This window comes from Meles meles, chromosome 13 (genome assembly GCF_922984935.1).
Source record: "Meles meles chromosome 13, mMelMel3.1 paternal haplotype, whole genome shotgun sequence".
Classification (NCBI taxonomy): domain Eukaryota; kingdom Metazoa; phylum Chordata; class Mammalia; order Carnivora; family Mustelidae; genus Meles; species Meles meles.
Genome location: NC_060078.1, coordinates 3,975,912 through 3,991,192, shown reverse-complemented (window position 1 = coordinate 3,991,192; position 15,281 = coordinate 3,975,912). Strand labels below are relative to the sequence as shown.

The 15,281-nt window shown below is 43.3% G+C and overlaps 1 protein-coding gene across 2 annotated transcripts in view; it reads left to right on the top strand.

Annotated features, from left to right (window-relative positions):
- PCNX2 (pecanex 2) overlaps window positions 1–15,281 on the top strand; it is a 296,195-nt gene that overhangs the window by 179,501 nt on the left and 101,413 nt on the right. The gene's annotated exons all lie outside the window — the stretch shown is intronic.

Sequence of the window (15,281 nt, the reverse complement as noted above, 5' to 3'; positions counted from 1 at the left end):
TAAAACTTCCCTAGACCTCGAAATGCTCTGAATTAAAGATTAGCCACCAGACCGAGAATTTTTTGTTTCAAATCAGCTAGCATTTGAGGTGAAGCTTGTGACCCGGTGCCCGAAAGCAGGTCCCTGCGAATATTTTCATTCTCTTGGCTTGTGCCAAGTCAACGTTTCATCTGTGGTAATTGATACTCTGGCAATGAGAAGTCCTAATCACAATCCAGGCAAATATGCGCGGACGGGGTCTAATGTCCACCATGGCGGGGGGCGGGGCTCAAGTCTCCTGGACACTTGCCCAGGTGTATTCTGAGCATCTCACAAAGCCAGGGTTTGCAAACAGAAATGGGAGAGGATTTGGAGCAGCCCTCGGGAAATGAGCCCTGGCGTGCTGACTCACTTCACATCTGGCTTCCTCATGCATTGTTTCCTGTGGCAACTGCAGGTTTCCACCCTGAGCGCCACTCAACCAACCCCTCCCTGCTTTTGGTTAATACTTTGTAAATTTTAAGGTCTTTTTTCCTGCACTTCATTTCTTTTTTTTTTTTAACCTCTTTTTGAATCAGTTCTGTTCATTTTTCTCTTTATTATTTCTCCTTTCCTTCTACCTCTCTCTCTCTCTGCTTGTTTTAGGTCACAGAATCTCAGAACTCTCCCATTTCCTAACGATGCCCCATGAGTAATTACCGTCATGCCATCAGGCACACGCAGTTCTTCCTAGAACCCTGGCGGAGCACTGAGTTTTCAGCTGCCTGAGTCCCTCCTTGTGTCATTTGTCACTTGCTCTGTGCCATTACTTCTACCGCATACATCGTGTTCCAGAACCCTCGCTTGGTCCTTTCCCCACAAACGTTTTTTCTCTCTTTGTCTGAGTTCTGTTTGGTCTTGATAAATTTATTCCAGTTCTCTGATGGTTCAAATAATAGGCTTCATATTCTGTTTTCTTTCATTATGTATGAACTCCCTTTATCTCACATAATAAATGTGAAACGATATCCTATGATTTTTAAAGCATTTATGAAGTTCTTCTAAATAATTTTACCACTCACAGGGTAAGAGTTTATTAGCAGATGCCAAATGGGTCCGGATATATTGAATTCCTGACTCGGGCATTATTTAATATTTTGACATGGTGATATTTTTGGCCCTTTCTGAACCTCAGTTTCTGATAAAATTGAAAAATAAGGTTGGCACTTTCACCTGGGTGTTGCGAGTAGTAATTAATACAACTCTGAGAGAAGTCTTTAAGTAGAATGCGCTTTCCAAATCCCAGACAGAATTTGTAGAGCCATTGTAAGCTGTGAAAGAGAAGTTACACACTGTTTAGTGTGGGAAGGGGTGTGGCAGGTTTTCCACCCTGAACTCCATCTAAGCGTCATCCTGTAAAGTAAGAGGCCCCTGTGATCAGAAGCGTGGCGGAGAGGAGGGAGCGTCTCGCTGTAAGATTCTGAGGAGCGTGGTTTTCAAGGGATTGTACGTTTGCTGCAGGAGGAGTGATTTTCATTTCCCTGAGCATGGGTGGCCTTTCCCTGCTGACACCTGCTGCCGTCCTGTGCGTGATGGGGAGGGCGGGACCTGGGACCTGACGGGACACAGTTTGAAACTAAACCCGGACAAACTTAGTTGCCACTGGCATTTGACTTTCACTGCTGTAATCTTTTTGAAGTACCGGTTCCAACACTAATAATTTCAGACGCAGCTCGAGTAGCCGCATTCCTGTTCTCTCTAGCTGAGGGAGGATTAGCCCGTATAATTTGAATAGTTTGCTTTTAGGTCAGGGATAAGAACAAAAGCGCGAAGCATCAGTGTGCGATCTAGTGAGTTAGTCTTGACACATCCCTAACTCCCTCTGATGCCTGCTCAGTGTCGATCTTGAGAGAGCTGGGAACAGTGCATTTACTGGAATGAGAAACAGTAAAAATATGCAGTTAAAGAGAAAGTATTTGAGATCTTCCTGGGGGAAAAAAATCCAACGGAAATTAGTGACATAAGACGGTGGAGGCCATGAGAGGACCCACAGTTAATGTTTCTGGTAAATATTCTGCCTGCAAATCCCAGCTAATGTTTCCTGTCCTTTCTCATCATTTAAATATACCTTTTAAAAAGTTGTGTCTATTAATACATTTCCTAGAAACCCCGTATATTGTTCTTACTGGCCATAGGGCTCGCCAGGGTCATTCACTGCACGGTATGAAATTTCATTTGTCCCACAGGCTCATTAAAGCCCCACTGGTGATGCGTCCTCCCATCCGATCGGTGCAGATCTCTCCACCCCTTGGCCCGGCCCTGCTCCCGTTCTGCTAAACTGAGGGGCACTGTTAGCTGCACAGCCCACCCCACAGGAGGGCTGCACCATTAATGAAGAGACACAGAAAGGGCATCCAGCTCCTTCGGGAGCTGCCGGAATAGGGGACTCATTATTGTTATAAGTCAGCAGCCCCTAATCTTTCAGTCATGATGAGTAGAAAGAAAGGGAAGGCCGGGTTAGAGGGATGATCTCTAGAGTGAGATCACAGCACCAGGGAGCCACAGAATGAAGTAGGTGGCTTCCAGAGGACCTGCTGCACGGTGCTCTCTGCATCCCTGGGCTCCCAAGTCCCTGGAGATCCGAAGCTGGATGTTGGCTCTTCTCTGCAGCCAGACCTAGTGGAAAGGGGGACCTAATGAGTTCCAGGGCCAGAGCCCAATGGGAAAGAAATTAGCATGGTCTAGGAGGGTGAGAGACATTCACCATGGTGGTGTCCTGGGCTTCCCCTCGCCTTCCCTGGAGATCCCCTCCGGAGGTGCATGAATCCGGGGCACACGTCCTTTGGGAAGTCAGGCCATCCTTCCCCACTTCCTCGTTTCCCCAATCCTTTCCTTCTTTTCGTTCTGTGCCACCAGTCAGCCTCCTCTTTCAGGAATGAACTACTGTAATTAATCTGTCATGTTTCCGGTGTGTCTAGGTCCGGGGTGGGGGGCGGAGGGGCATGCTCCAGGTGCAGACGTTATGACAGGAACAAAGGCGATGAAACTGCTTTCGTGCTCTCCCACTGGTCTTGAAAAAGTTCCTAGAGACCATCCCGCCTTGACATTTTCAGGGATGTTTAGTTGTAGAGGACTTGAAAAAATCCTGCCAGCGGATAATTCTGCCAGCCTTTCCAGAATGCGTTAAGTATGAAATCCTACCAGCCACTAGTACCACATGGGGGCTAGCTCTCACACCATCTAGCAAATGAGCAGTGCTGCGTGAAGCTGGTTTTCTACAAAGCTCTATGAATAATCACAATAGAGCCAGGATGTGTGGCCGTGTCAGGATGACTGTGATTAGCATTCAAACGGTTTGAAATCGGAGTTTCGAAATGGCATTTTCCTTATTTTCTGTATGGAGGTAGAAAATCCTGCACGGAAAACTGAGCCTCTTGTTTGGGAATATACGCTTCTACAGAGGCATTTGTTCAAAATAGTTTGTTCAACAAAGTAATTGTTCATGTAATTGGCATCCCTTAAGTGCCGGACATTGTATTAGACCCAGAGATTGCTAATGATTCGGATGATAGCCCATCCTTATTTGGTGCTTTCCATGCACTTGACACATTATTGACACGTTTAATCCTCATTGCAGCTCCGTGGACTGATGCTCTTCTGGGTACAGATGAGGAAAGAGACGCACAGAATTTAAGTTCATTGCTCGAAGATCTCACAGTTCAAAAATGGTAGCACAGGATTCTTCTCTGAGGCTGTCCTTTCTGACACTGCCTCCTGCACTTGGGGACTCTAGAAAGAAGGCACAAAGACAAGGAGATAATTATGATAAAATGTGATAGACGGGGCGCCTGTGTGACTCAGTGGGTTAAGCATCTGCCTTCGGCTCAGGTCCTGATCTCAGGGTCCTGGGATCGAGCCCTGCATTGGGTTCCTTGCTCAGCGGAGAGTCTCCTTCTCCCTCTGTCCCTCCCTCTGTCTCCCCATCCCCTGCCCCCGTTCCTGCTCTCTGTTTTGATCTGTCTCACTCTCTTTCTTGAATAAATAAAAAAAAGTAATAATGAAGTGTGATAAGGAAGGTGACCATGGCAGGGGACTTCAAGAGGGCACAGAAAAACTGTGCCCATCCCCACCCTGGAGAATCCAAAACAATGATGCTTATTGCCTGGAGCTTTGAAGAGGGAGGGAGTGGGTCAGGCAAGGAAACCAGGGAAAAGTGAGCTGTGCCAGGGGAACTGCATGTGCAAAGTCACCGAAGCAAGAGAGTTGGGCATGTTCCTGGAACCACAAGACCCTTGGCAAGAGCGAACACTTGGGGGAGAAGTAGGGAAGGATGAAGCGGCCGGTTAAGAAGTCAGATCATAAAGGGCTGAGCAGGCTGTGCTTCTGGGTTTGGATGTCATTCCTTCTTTGGCGGAAGGTTGTTAAGGGAGGAGTAACAGGCTCAGACACGCATTTTAGGAACATCTCTTTGTGGGAGTTGGAGTCTTGGAAACTGGGTAGGAGAGGATCACACTCGTGCAGGTAATGAGAGCTTGAACTGCAGCTGCAGAAGTGAGACAGAGAAGGGGACAGTCCCAGGAGGAGTCTGGGAGGCGGAGCTGGTCAATTTCGTGACCGTTGGGACACAGGGAAGTGGAGTGTGGGAGGAGAAGCCACAGCGGGAGCTCCCGGATCGCTCCTCTGTAACTAGTGCTGCCGCTAACGAGGGGGCAGAGACAGCGGGGGAGAAGAACGTTGGGTCTCGATGTGCTGAATTGTGGAATGAGAAGCAATGAGGACAGGAAGTGGACCTTGGGAATGGGATTTGTTACCATTTAAATATTTTAATTTGTGTAAGTAATGCATTAAGATATGCTCATTATAATAAAACTAGAAAAACAGTGGAAAAATCAGAGAATGTCTATCTTATACTCAGTCTTCACTTCTTACCGCCTCCTCTTCCTAATGATAACTATGGTAAACATTTCAGAATAATTCCTTCCATTCTGTTTTCCTGCAGAGTCTCATACACACACACACATTTTAATAGGATCATTCTTTACACATTTTTTACTTCCCTTTGTTGCTTAAAAATATATTTCAGAGAACTTCCATGACAATACATCTAATGTGGCCTCCTCCTTTTGATGCCTGCATATCATAATTTGATTAGCTATTGCCCTACTGATAAACAGTTAGTTTGTTTACAGATTTTTTTTAACCCCCTGTGGTAGTTGGGGCTTCTATGTTCATGAACTCCAGAAATCTACATGGCTTAACGAAAAAAGGGATTTTAATAGCTCACATAACTGATTGAATGATCTGAGGCTTTAATCGTGGCACTGAAATTCTGTTTTTATTTCTCCTTCGCATCCACATGTTGGCTGTCTTTCTCTCCTCTGTTGGCTTCATCCGTAGGCCGGCTCTGTCCACATGGTCTAATCATGGTCACTAGCAGTTCTGGATGCACAGCGTCCTCACACCCAGTAATCCCAGAAAGGAGAGATGGTGTCTTTCCTAATAACCAGTCAGTGTTCTGGGGGCGAGTCTCGGTGTCATGTGGTCATTCATGAACCAAGGACGATGGCCAGAGGTATGTGTGTCCTCTAGTTAATGAAGCCTAGACTTTCTGTCCCTCCTTGAGTCCTAACCAGACTTAGTCTGAGAGTCAGGGAGGGGAGAAAGGGAGGCTAGACAAGAAGTGTCTGATGCTACTGCATCCAAACACACAACGATCAAAACTAACATCCCGGTGTTGGAAAACACAAGAGTGTCTCAGAAACATGGATTCCCATGATGGGAATTGCTGGGTGGATAGTCTCAATAGAGAATCCTTGGAAAAGATTTACATCCTTTCCAGCAGGAATGACCAGCATGCATGTATGTATGTATGTATGTATTTTTAAAGATTTTACTTATTTGATGCAGAGAGAAAGCACAAGCAGGGGGAGCAGCAGGCAGAGGGAGAGGGAGAAGCAGGCTCCTCACTGAGAAGGGAGCCCAATGCGGGGCTCTATCCCAGGACCCTGGGGTCATGACCTGAGCCAAAGGCAGAGGCTTTAACCCACTGAGCCACCCAGGTACACCAAGGGATGACCAGTGTTTAAGAAATAGGCATGAGGAGGGACTCTTGAAACAAGATAAAATACAACAGAATGGTAAGTAAGTAGGAAATGGGACGTGTCAAGTTTTATTGATCTTTTTCATAACTCTGGAATCTTCAGCAAGGTCATCTCACAGTTTCCTCTCTACTAGACAAGACTGACTCCTGTAATAACATCAACCCCTAAGGCATAGAGCGTTGTTTATTCCCTGCAATATCCTGTCGTCAAGGAAGTGAAGTCTGTTGTGATAAAACTTTTCAAATCCTCTGAAGCTTTCTATAGGAAATCATCCAGATCACCTACAAGATCCTGGTTATCATTTAAAAGTATAGACGAGGAAAAAAATGGTGAGAGAGAAAAAGAGAAGGGGATGAGTGGGAGAAGGTTACAGTCCAGTAGAACCTTTAAATTCAAATAAATTTGGCAGGTGGTTTGTTGGCTAACTGAAAATCTTAAGCAGGAAATTATAATAAATGATACCTACATGGCTATCTGGTAATTTTATAGTAGCATAAAACCTACATGTGAACTCTTATTACCAGTGTTCTGAAGACTTTTCTTTAAGCGAGAATCGAAGAGTGAGAACTCTCTGCTCTTATTCCATGAGCCATGCCCAGTATGTGTTTTCTAGGGTGTTCCACTCCCATTTCTGATTTTTAAAATTCTACTTAAAACGAGAAGGGAAAGTTACCTGTGAAACAGTCTGAGAGTAGTTCACATTTTCTTTGTTCCCTTATCTCTCCTCATTCATACCTAAGTCCGCCGCAATATTTTTAATGATGTCTTCCTCACATCGTCAGCATTCAACGTGGCTGTAATAGAAACCCCCATCTTCCATCTGTACTCATATCATTGGTACGCACGCTGCATCAGGTTATACAATATTTAATTGAGTAAAATCCATTATGCCAACAGGTAAAACTGATGCAGACAGTTTGGGCAACCAGCGTTAACAGCTCCTGCTAAGCATTCAGCTCAAATGGCTGGATTGATCCCTGAAAGAAAATACTACTGGCCTTCAGTGTTCTGTAGGTTGTGGGATTCATCAATAAGTTTTACAGTGCAGATATAAATTTCAATCAATCTGAAAGTTATTTAGATGGATCGTATTTATTATTTATTTGAGAGAGAGTGAGCAAACACATGCACACGCATGTTGGGGGGAAGGGCAGAGGAAAAGGGAGAGAGAGAATCTTGAGTAGGTTCCACACCCAGCACAGGGCCTGACATGGGGCTTGATCTCACGACCCTGAGATCACAACTCCAAGATCATGACCTGAGGCAAAACCAGGAGTTGGATACTTAACCCATTTTGCCAACCAGGCACCCCAATTAGGTGGATATTTAAAAGAAAGTGTCCTCTGATAAGATAAGAAGGGGAGAGTTATATTTGCTTGTTATCAGTGTTATCATTTGTATGTTATCAGTGTTCTGGGAGGTGTTGTGCCCAGACTGAAGGAAGGGGGATCTCATCACATGACATGGAGGATTTAATTCAGCAATTATTATTTGCCATCTATTAGGTATGCTACCTAAGGAACAGAGGTGCTTCGGCAGAAATGTCCTCGTAGAGATGGAATATCTACAAACAGCAAGGACTTAAGTTTCCTCCTCTAGCACTCTAAAATTCTGATTGCTCAGAGATCAGCCTTTGGAAATACACCCAGCATCTTTCAGTTTTCACCACCTGCTGCTGCCGCCCCTTTGATGCGAGCATCCCCACCCCCCTCCGTGTTACGGCCCGAACCTTCCAACAGGCTTTCCTGCCTCCGTCCCCACTGCCTCGGCCTGTTCTCAGCAGAGGGCATCAGAGGAGTTTGTTTTGTATCAACTTATTTCAGAAATTTTAGATTCATGGAGAAGATGTAAAGATAGTACAGAGTTCCCACACACCCCACACTCTGTTTCCACTATTACTCACATTTTATGTTGGTATACTACATTTGTCCCGGGTAAGGTACCAAAATTGATCTGTTATTATCAATGGAAGTCCATACTTCATCAAATTTCCTTAGTTTTTCTATGTCCCTTACCAGTTCCACCCAGAATACCTTACTGCATTTAGTTGCCTTGTCTCCTTAGGCTCCTCTCGGCGGTGGACATTCTGTTGTTTGTTTTTGAAGTTAGCAGTTTTGAGGCATATTGGGCAGGTATTTGGTAAGATATCTCTCTGGTACAGTTTGTGTGATGCTTTTCTGTTGAAACGACTGGAGTTACAGCTTTGCGGAAGGAGGATGACAGAGGTATGGGGCCATTCTCATCACATCATTTCAAGGATTCATGCTAGGAGAATGCCTTATCCCTGGTGATGTTGACCTTCATCACCGGGCCGAGGTTTTTCCACTGTAAAGTTGCCCTTTTGTGAATCTTTCTAGACTACATTCTTGGGGGGAAAAATCATTATGTGTAGTCCACATTGGAAGAGTAGGAAGTTATGTGCTACTTCCTTGATGAGAACGGAAGCAATAATAAATTATTTGATTTATTTTGAAAATTATTTGATTTTTCTGCATAAGAGATTTGTCTATTTATCTGTCATCTATCTACCTAGTTTTTATATCAGTATGGACTCCTAGGTATTTATTTCTCATGTTGGTTAACAATCCAATATTACTTTACTCATCTTGTTGCTTCTTTGGTTCTTTGGAACTCTTTCAGTTGACTTTGTGTCCTTTTGACATAGCCCCATTTGTGTGCGTGTGTGTGTGTGTGTTTCTTACCTCCTGGCACTATAAGATGTTCTACGTGTGTCTTGCATATTTCCTGCCCCAGTCCTAAAATCTGCCATTTCTCCAAGGGAGTCCTGCTTCCTTTCATTAGAGAATGGTATTTAGAAACCAAAATCTGGACTCGAGGTGTGTTCTTGATCCTTGAGTATCATCGATTCCAGGCACTCTCAGCCAATAGAGCAAGGAAATATGTGTGTGTGTACTCATGTATATATACACATCTAGAGATAATCCTGTACATAACCCCCTGTACCTACATTAAGCTAAACATGAGTGCATACTGGTATCTCCAAATCGAATCTATGACCAAAGGGATCATTCTGGCCAGTTTCCCTCGCTTCCTTTTACTTCCCACTCCATCAGTGAGAAACCTGGCCTCTGTCATCTGTCATCCATTTACTTAACTGTTCACTTCTAGTGTGCCTGTATATTGGTTTCAGAATGGTTAACCTGCACCCCATGGGAAACAACCTTATCACCTAGGGCACTGTGCTCATGGGCCATGCTGTTCCTTTTTGCCTTTATAGTCTTCCGGATTCCACTCATTTTCAGAGTCACTTGTGTCAGCACCTTCTACCTCCACCTCCCTTAGTGAGGTTGTTTCCTTTATTTATACGACAGCCACATTGCATTCCACTTGGGGGTCCCCCAGTCTCCTAGATGATATTTTAAAAAATTTGCATATGTTACATTTTCTCACATTATACATTTCTATGGAATTTAACAGATGTATAGTGGCATGCATACATTATTAGAGTATCTTACAAAATAGTTCAATTGCCCTAAAAAATTCCCTGTACTTCACTTATTCAATCTTTCCTCCCCTTCCCCAAACTCTAGCAACCAGTGTTGTATTTTTTTACCCCTGCTTTCATTTTGCCTGTTCCAGCATGTCATGTAATTGGAATCATACACCTTTTTGGATGGGTTTCTTCCACTTAGTAGTATACATTAGTGATTTTATCTGTGTCTTTGCATGGCTCTGGCTTGAAAGCTCATTTCTTTTTATCACTGAATAGTATTCCATTGTATGGATGTTAATCCATTCACTTATTGAAAGAAATCTTGGTCGTTTCTCATTTTTGCTAATTAAGAATAAAGTTGCTATGAACATTTGTCTTCAGGTCTTGTGTAGAAATAATTTTCTATTAGGTGGGATAAATACCTGATTGCTAAATGGTATAAAAGTAAGTTTAGCTTTGTATAACACCACCAAATTATCTTCCAAAGTGCTGTCTGTTATTCTGCATTATTGCCACAAGGTTCCTGTTGTTCCTTCACCTCACCAAAAATTTTTGGATTTTAGCAATTAGGAATTTAGCAATTCTAGTAGATATTTACAGTGCTCTCTCATTTTAATTTTCATTTCCCTAAAGACATGCTGACTATATTTCTTCTTTATTGAAGTGTCCAGATTTTTTTTGCCCATTTTTAAATTGGTTTATTTTCTAATTGCTAAGAGTTCTTTGCATACTGTGGATACAAGTCCTTTATTAGTTACATGCTTTGTGGGCTTGTCTTTTAATTCTATTAATAGTGTGTTTTTCAGATCTGTAGTGTTCAGTGGAACAGAGGTTATTTATTAAATTTTTCTGTCCTACTAGGCTGCCTGTTTTCTGGCCATTCAATTAGAGAAAGCAGACTTTGTTTTTATTTTTATTTTGGATTTTTTGGTCTATCCTTCTTGCCATTTCCGAGTTGCTGGCTTGCTTAAGTCTAACTCTGTGAAATATATGGTTAAAAGAAAATCCAGGAAACTCACTATACCATTCCTTTCCCCAGATCCTGGAGTCTTTAGCTTGTCTCCGCTTTTCTCTCCAATGTCCAGAATCTTCTTATGTTCATTTAATACATTTCTAACATTTTCAGTTATATTTAACAGGAGTAATAGGGAAAGATGTGTTCTTCCTGTTCTCTAAAGTAGAGGCCTACAATGTATATTTTAAGCTGCTCTAAATCCATCATCAAAAAACGCTATGCTGCTTCATTTTCTAACCCAGATACCTTTTATCAGAGTATTTTCAATTTCTCCCTCTAGTCCTCTGACATAAATTTACTCATTTATTTATCCATATTTTAAAAACACCCAGTATATTATTCCTATTATTTCTTTAAACAAAAAGTCATATTTTATATCAATTGAAAATAAGAATAATAAATATTTTCTTTTACCTTCACTTATTCTTTTCTGTCCCTCTTTCTTTTTTTTTTTTTAAATATTTTATTTATTTATTTGACAGAGAGAGAGATCACAAGCAGGCAGAGAGGCAGGCAGAGAGGGAGAAACAGGCTCCCCACTGAGCAGAGAGCCTGATGCGGGGCTCGATCCCAGGACCCTGAGATCATGACCCGAGCCGAAGGCAGAGGCCTAAACCGCTGAGCCACCCAGGCGCCCCATCCCTCTTTCTTTATATAGATTTAAGTTTCTGATCCTTATCATTTTCCTTCAGCATGAAGAACTTTCTACATTTCTTGCAGGAAAGGTCACCTAGTAATGGATTTCCTCAGTTTTTCTTGACAAAAATCTTAATTTTCCCCCCTTCAATTTTAGAAATAATTTTGTAGGCTGTAGAGTTCCAGGTTGGCAGGATTTTTTTCCATCAACACTTTAATAAAGAGTTCACTCCACTTTCTCCATGCTTGCATAATTTCTAATGAGAAATCTCCTTCAATTTCTTTGTTCTTCTATAGGAAAAGTGTTTTTTCCTTCTGAGTTTCAAGATTTTTCTCTTTTTTGGCTTTCTGAAGCCTGAATATGACATGCCTAGGGGTGTGTGTGTGTGTGTGTGTGTGTGTGTGTGTGTGTGTGTTCAGTTTCCTGGGTTTGTGTTTCCATGTCTGTCATTAATTTCAAAAGTTCTTGGCTGTTATTTAAATACAGATTCTGCTCTTTCCTCTTTCTCTGGTGTACATTTATTATGCATATGTTACACCTTTCCTTATAGTCCTGTAGTTCTTGGATTTTTTTTTTTCTGTTCCCATTTCAGTTAGAGATTTTTCTATCAAAATATCTTCAAACTCACTGATTTTTTTGCTTGACCATGTGCTATCTCTTGATGAGCCCGATAAAGGCATTCGTTGTTACTGTTACAGTGTTTTTATTTCTAACATTTCCTTTTGACCCTTTCTTAAAGTTTCCATTTCTTTGCTTACATTACATATCTGTTCTTGCATGCTACCTGCTTCTCAAATAAAGTTACAGACATATTAATCACAGTTATTTTTGATTCCCTGTGTGGTCATTCCAATGTCCGTGTCCTATCTGAGTCTGGTTCTGGTGCTTGCTTTGCCTCTCCAGACTGTTTCTCTTTGCCTTTGGGCACACCCTTAATTTTTTTGTTGAAATCAGGACATGTTGTATCAGGTAATAGAAACTGAGGAGACTAGGTCTTCAGCGTGAGCATTTCTGTTAGTCTGATTAGAAGAGGGACTGTGTTTAATGTCTGCTCTAAATGTAGGTCCCAGAGGCTTCAAGTTTTTCTAATGTCCTTGTTTCTGTCTCCTCTTGATTTTTGGCTTCCCTAAAAACTCCTCCTCGGAGAGAGTTGTGTCTATAACACTAGCTGTATCCTAGTGTTACTATTACCGGATCTTCGTTGGTGCACTGATAAGGCATGGGGTAGGAGCAGTGGTCTGTTATTTTCCAGTTAAATCTTAGTCTCTTATTGGGCCTGTGTGTCAGGACTGGGATCTTCATAAGTGTTTCCAGAATGGTATAGCTTTTTTCTCCCCATGCACTCTACTCCCTTTGCTGGGAGTAGCATTCTTGCTCTGTTTCCTTAAAGCCCTGACTCTGTTAACTGTTTTTCCCTTGTTTAGGTGAGGTAAGCTAGAAGGGGAGGAATTCCCTTCCCCTAGCCAAGATATGGCTCAGGCAAAGCCCTTAACACTTCGTGGTGGGCCATTGGGTTCCACAGTGGTTACTTTCCTCACCCTTCTAGGCCCATGGGGAGATCTCTCTTGGCTCTTCACCATGAGAAAGGGCTGGGGTTTCTAGGGTATGAAAGTGTGGAGGGCCACCTAAGACTGTGGTGCCCAGGGGCTTCTAAATTTTGTGTTACTCCACACTCAGCCTCTAAGAGTTTGCTACAATAACTGTTCAAGTGTCCCTACCAGTTCATGGCTCCAGCAGCTTCTGCCCCAGATGAGCAGGTCTCATGGACCCTTCCAGAGAGGCAGCTCTCCCTGGGATGTCAGTTGTCTGATGGCTCTAAGAAATATTGATATTCTGTCCATTTTTCTTTTTATTGTTGCAAAAGTGGACATAACACCTCTCCATATTTTTTCATGTTGGAGCTAAAAACTATAAGTCCCTCGAGTTTTTCTTCTAAAACACAAACTGGATCTTGCCCCTGCTCAGAACCCTGACATGGCTCCCCATTTCACATAGATCAAAGGTCAGATCCCTTACGCAGACCCACTGACTGACACCAGCTGTGTCCCCATCACTGTTCTCGTCTCCTGTCCTCTTCTCTCCCTGTTTAACCCAGCTCTCCTTAGCATTCCTCCACAGGAATGGTGCAAACATGCTCTCATGTAGGGCGTCTTGCTCTGGCTCTCACTTCAGCCTAAAAATGCTTCTTCCCACATGTCCCCTGGGCTCCCCCCATCAGCTCTTTCCTGGCTGGACTCAGATTTCACCTTCTCAAATCAGGCCCACACTGACTACCGACAGCATTCACCACCTCCTAACATGGTCCCTCACTGACATATTTGCGCTTTTAGTATCCCTTCCTCTACAATGTAAATTCCACGAGGGCAAAGATCGTTGCCTGTTTTGTGTACCGATATGTCCCAATTTCCAGATCAGGGTCAAGCACAGAATAGTGGGCTGTAAACCTCTGTGTGATGTTGAATGTTTCTCCCGTGCACTGGCTACTGGGTAATTTAGCCAAATTCACTCTCTCTGTGGGTGACTTAAACTCTGCCCAAGGACAGGAGTACAGAACGGTTTGCAGAAGGTTGATAAAGCCACTTCAGAAACACAGCCTACCTCCCAGGCTCTCAGGGATCCATGGTCACTTGTTGCCACTCGGGACAGTGTGGAAGAAAAATTTCACAAGCTATGCACTCCATCTTGAAACAAAGAATACGGTCCAAGGTGCTCGTGCTCCCAAAGCAACTGGAAACTCCTCAAATGGTGGGACCATGGGTATGCTTATTTGTTTCCTGCTTCCTACAACATCTAACAAAATGCCCGGTCAGAGTGATCACTCAACACGTATAAATGGAAATCAGTTGAGAGCTGAGAGATGGGAAAACTGTTTTTTTTTGAAAAATGAAGTTTAAGCTTGGATGTGGTGATTGGATGACATTTTATTATTCTAGGGAGATGATGATTCACAGAGCAGGGGCAAGGGGTGGAGGGAAGGTTTTAGACTGAGCATATGGGTCACATAGAGTTCTCTCCTCGGGCTTTTCATGGTGTGTGTTTTTATTTTCTTGGCTTCCTGTTAATCCGTTGAGCTGAACACATGGCCAGCAGCACTGGCTTCTCTGCCGTCAGTGGTCTGCTCTGTGCTCTTGAGTCAGCTAGCACCTCTTGCAAAGTGGGGGGTAAATCACAACCCACCTATAGCTGCAGATCTCTCCCAGGGGTGACAAGCTGATGTCATCAAACTGGCCAGCTCTTAACTGTGTCATGTCACAGCTGGGAGGTGCCCGAAGAGTCCCAGACATCCTTTAGTTGAGATTTATAGCCTAACACGTCAACTTTCTTGTCTTCCCCTCCCCAGTACATCACCCACACATCAAAGGGACGAGTTTCCCTTAACTCAAACCATGCAAGTTACTGTAATTTATTTCCGGGGAAGGGATATAGGGCTGAAATGAATGCTAGCAGCGACTCAGCCTCTATCTTCAAAGTAAGGATCAGTTTTTCTTCCTCTTTTGGGGCCTCAAGCCTGGTATGCACAAGTTACACCTTTTTTCCCCTTCAGGCTTCCTATAGTCTCCCATAAAAGTATACTATAAAAAATATATGGACTTAATAATGTTCAAAGATCTATATAGCTAAGTGTGTCCCTGTTAATGTGTTAAAGAAGTATTTACAGGCTCCCATTTTTTTTATTGTATTTTTTATTTATTTATTTTTGTGAGAGAGAGGTTGGGGGAAAAATGATAGGGAGAGGATCAGAGGGAAAAGCAGATTCCCCACTGAGCAGGGAGCCCGAGGTGGGACTCAGTCCTCGGACTGGAATCATAACCTGAGCCAAAGGCAGATGCTTAACCGACTGAGCCACTCAGGTGTCCGCTCCCATTTCTTTTTTCTCTTTTTTAAGTCCACAGCTTTCTCTCCTGAAGGAGGCTGCTCACTGGCTCAGTGTTGCAGTCCTCCCATCAGGGCAGTGGTGATGTGTCTTCATTAAGCTCTGAAGAGCCACTGCTGGTCAGTCTTCACAGGAATGGCGAAAGGATGTGTGCCAAGGACACACAAAGCCTACGTGAGTGGCTTCAGAGAATTCAGGAGCGGTGACAGTGCTGAGCTCTCCTCACTGAAAGAATTTTTTTT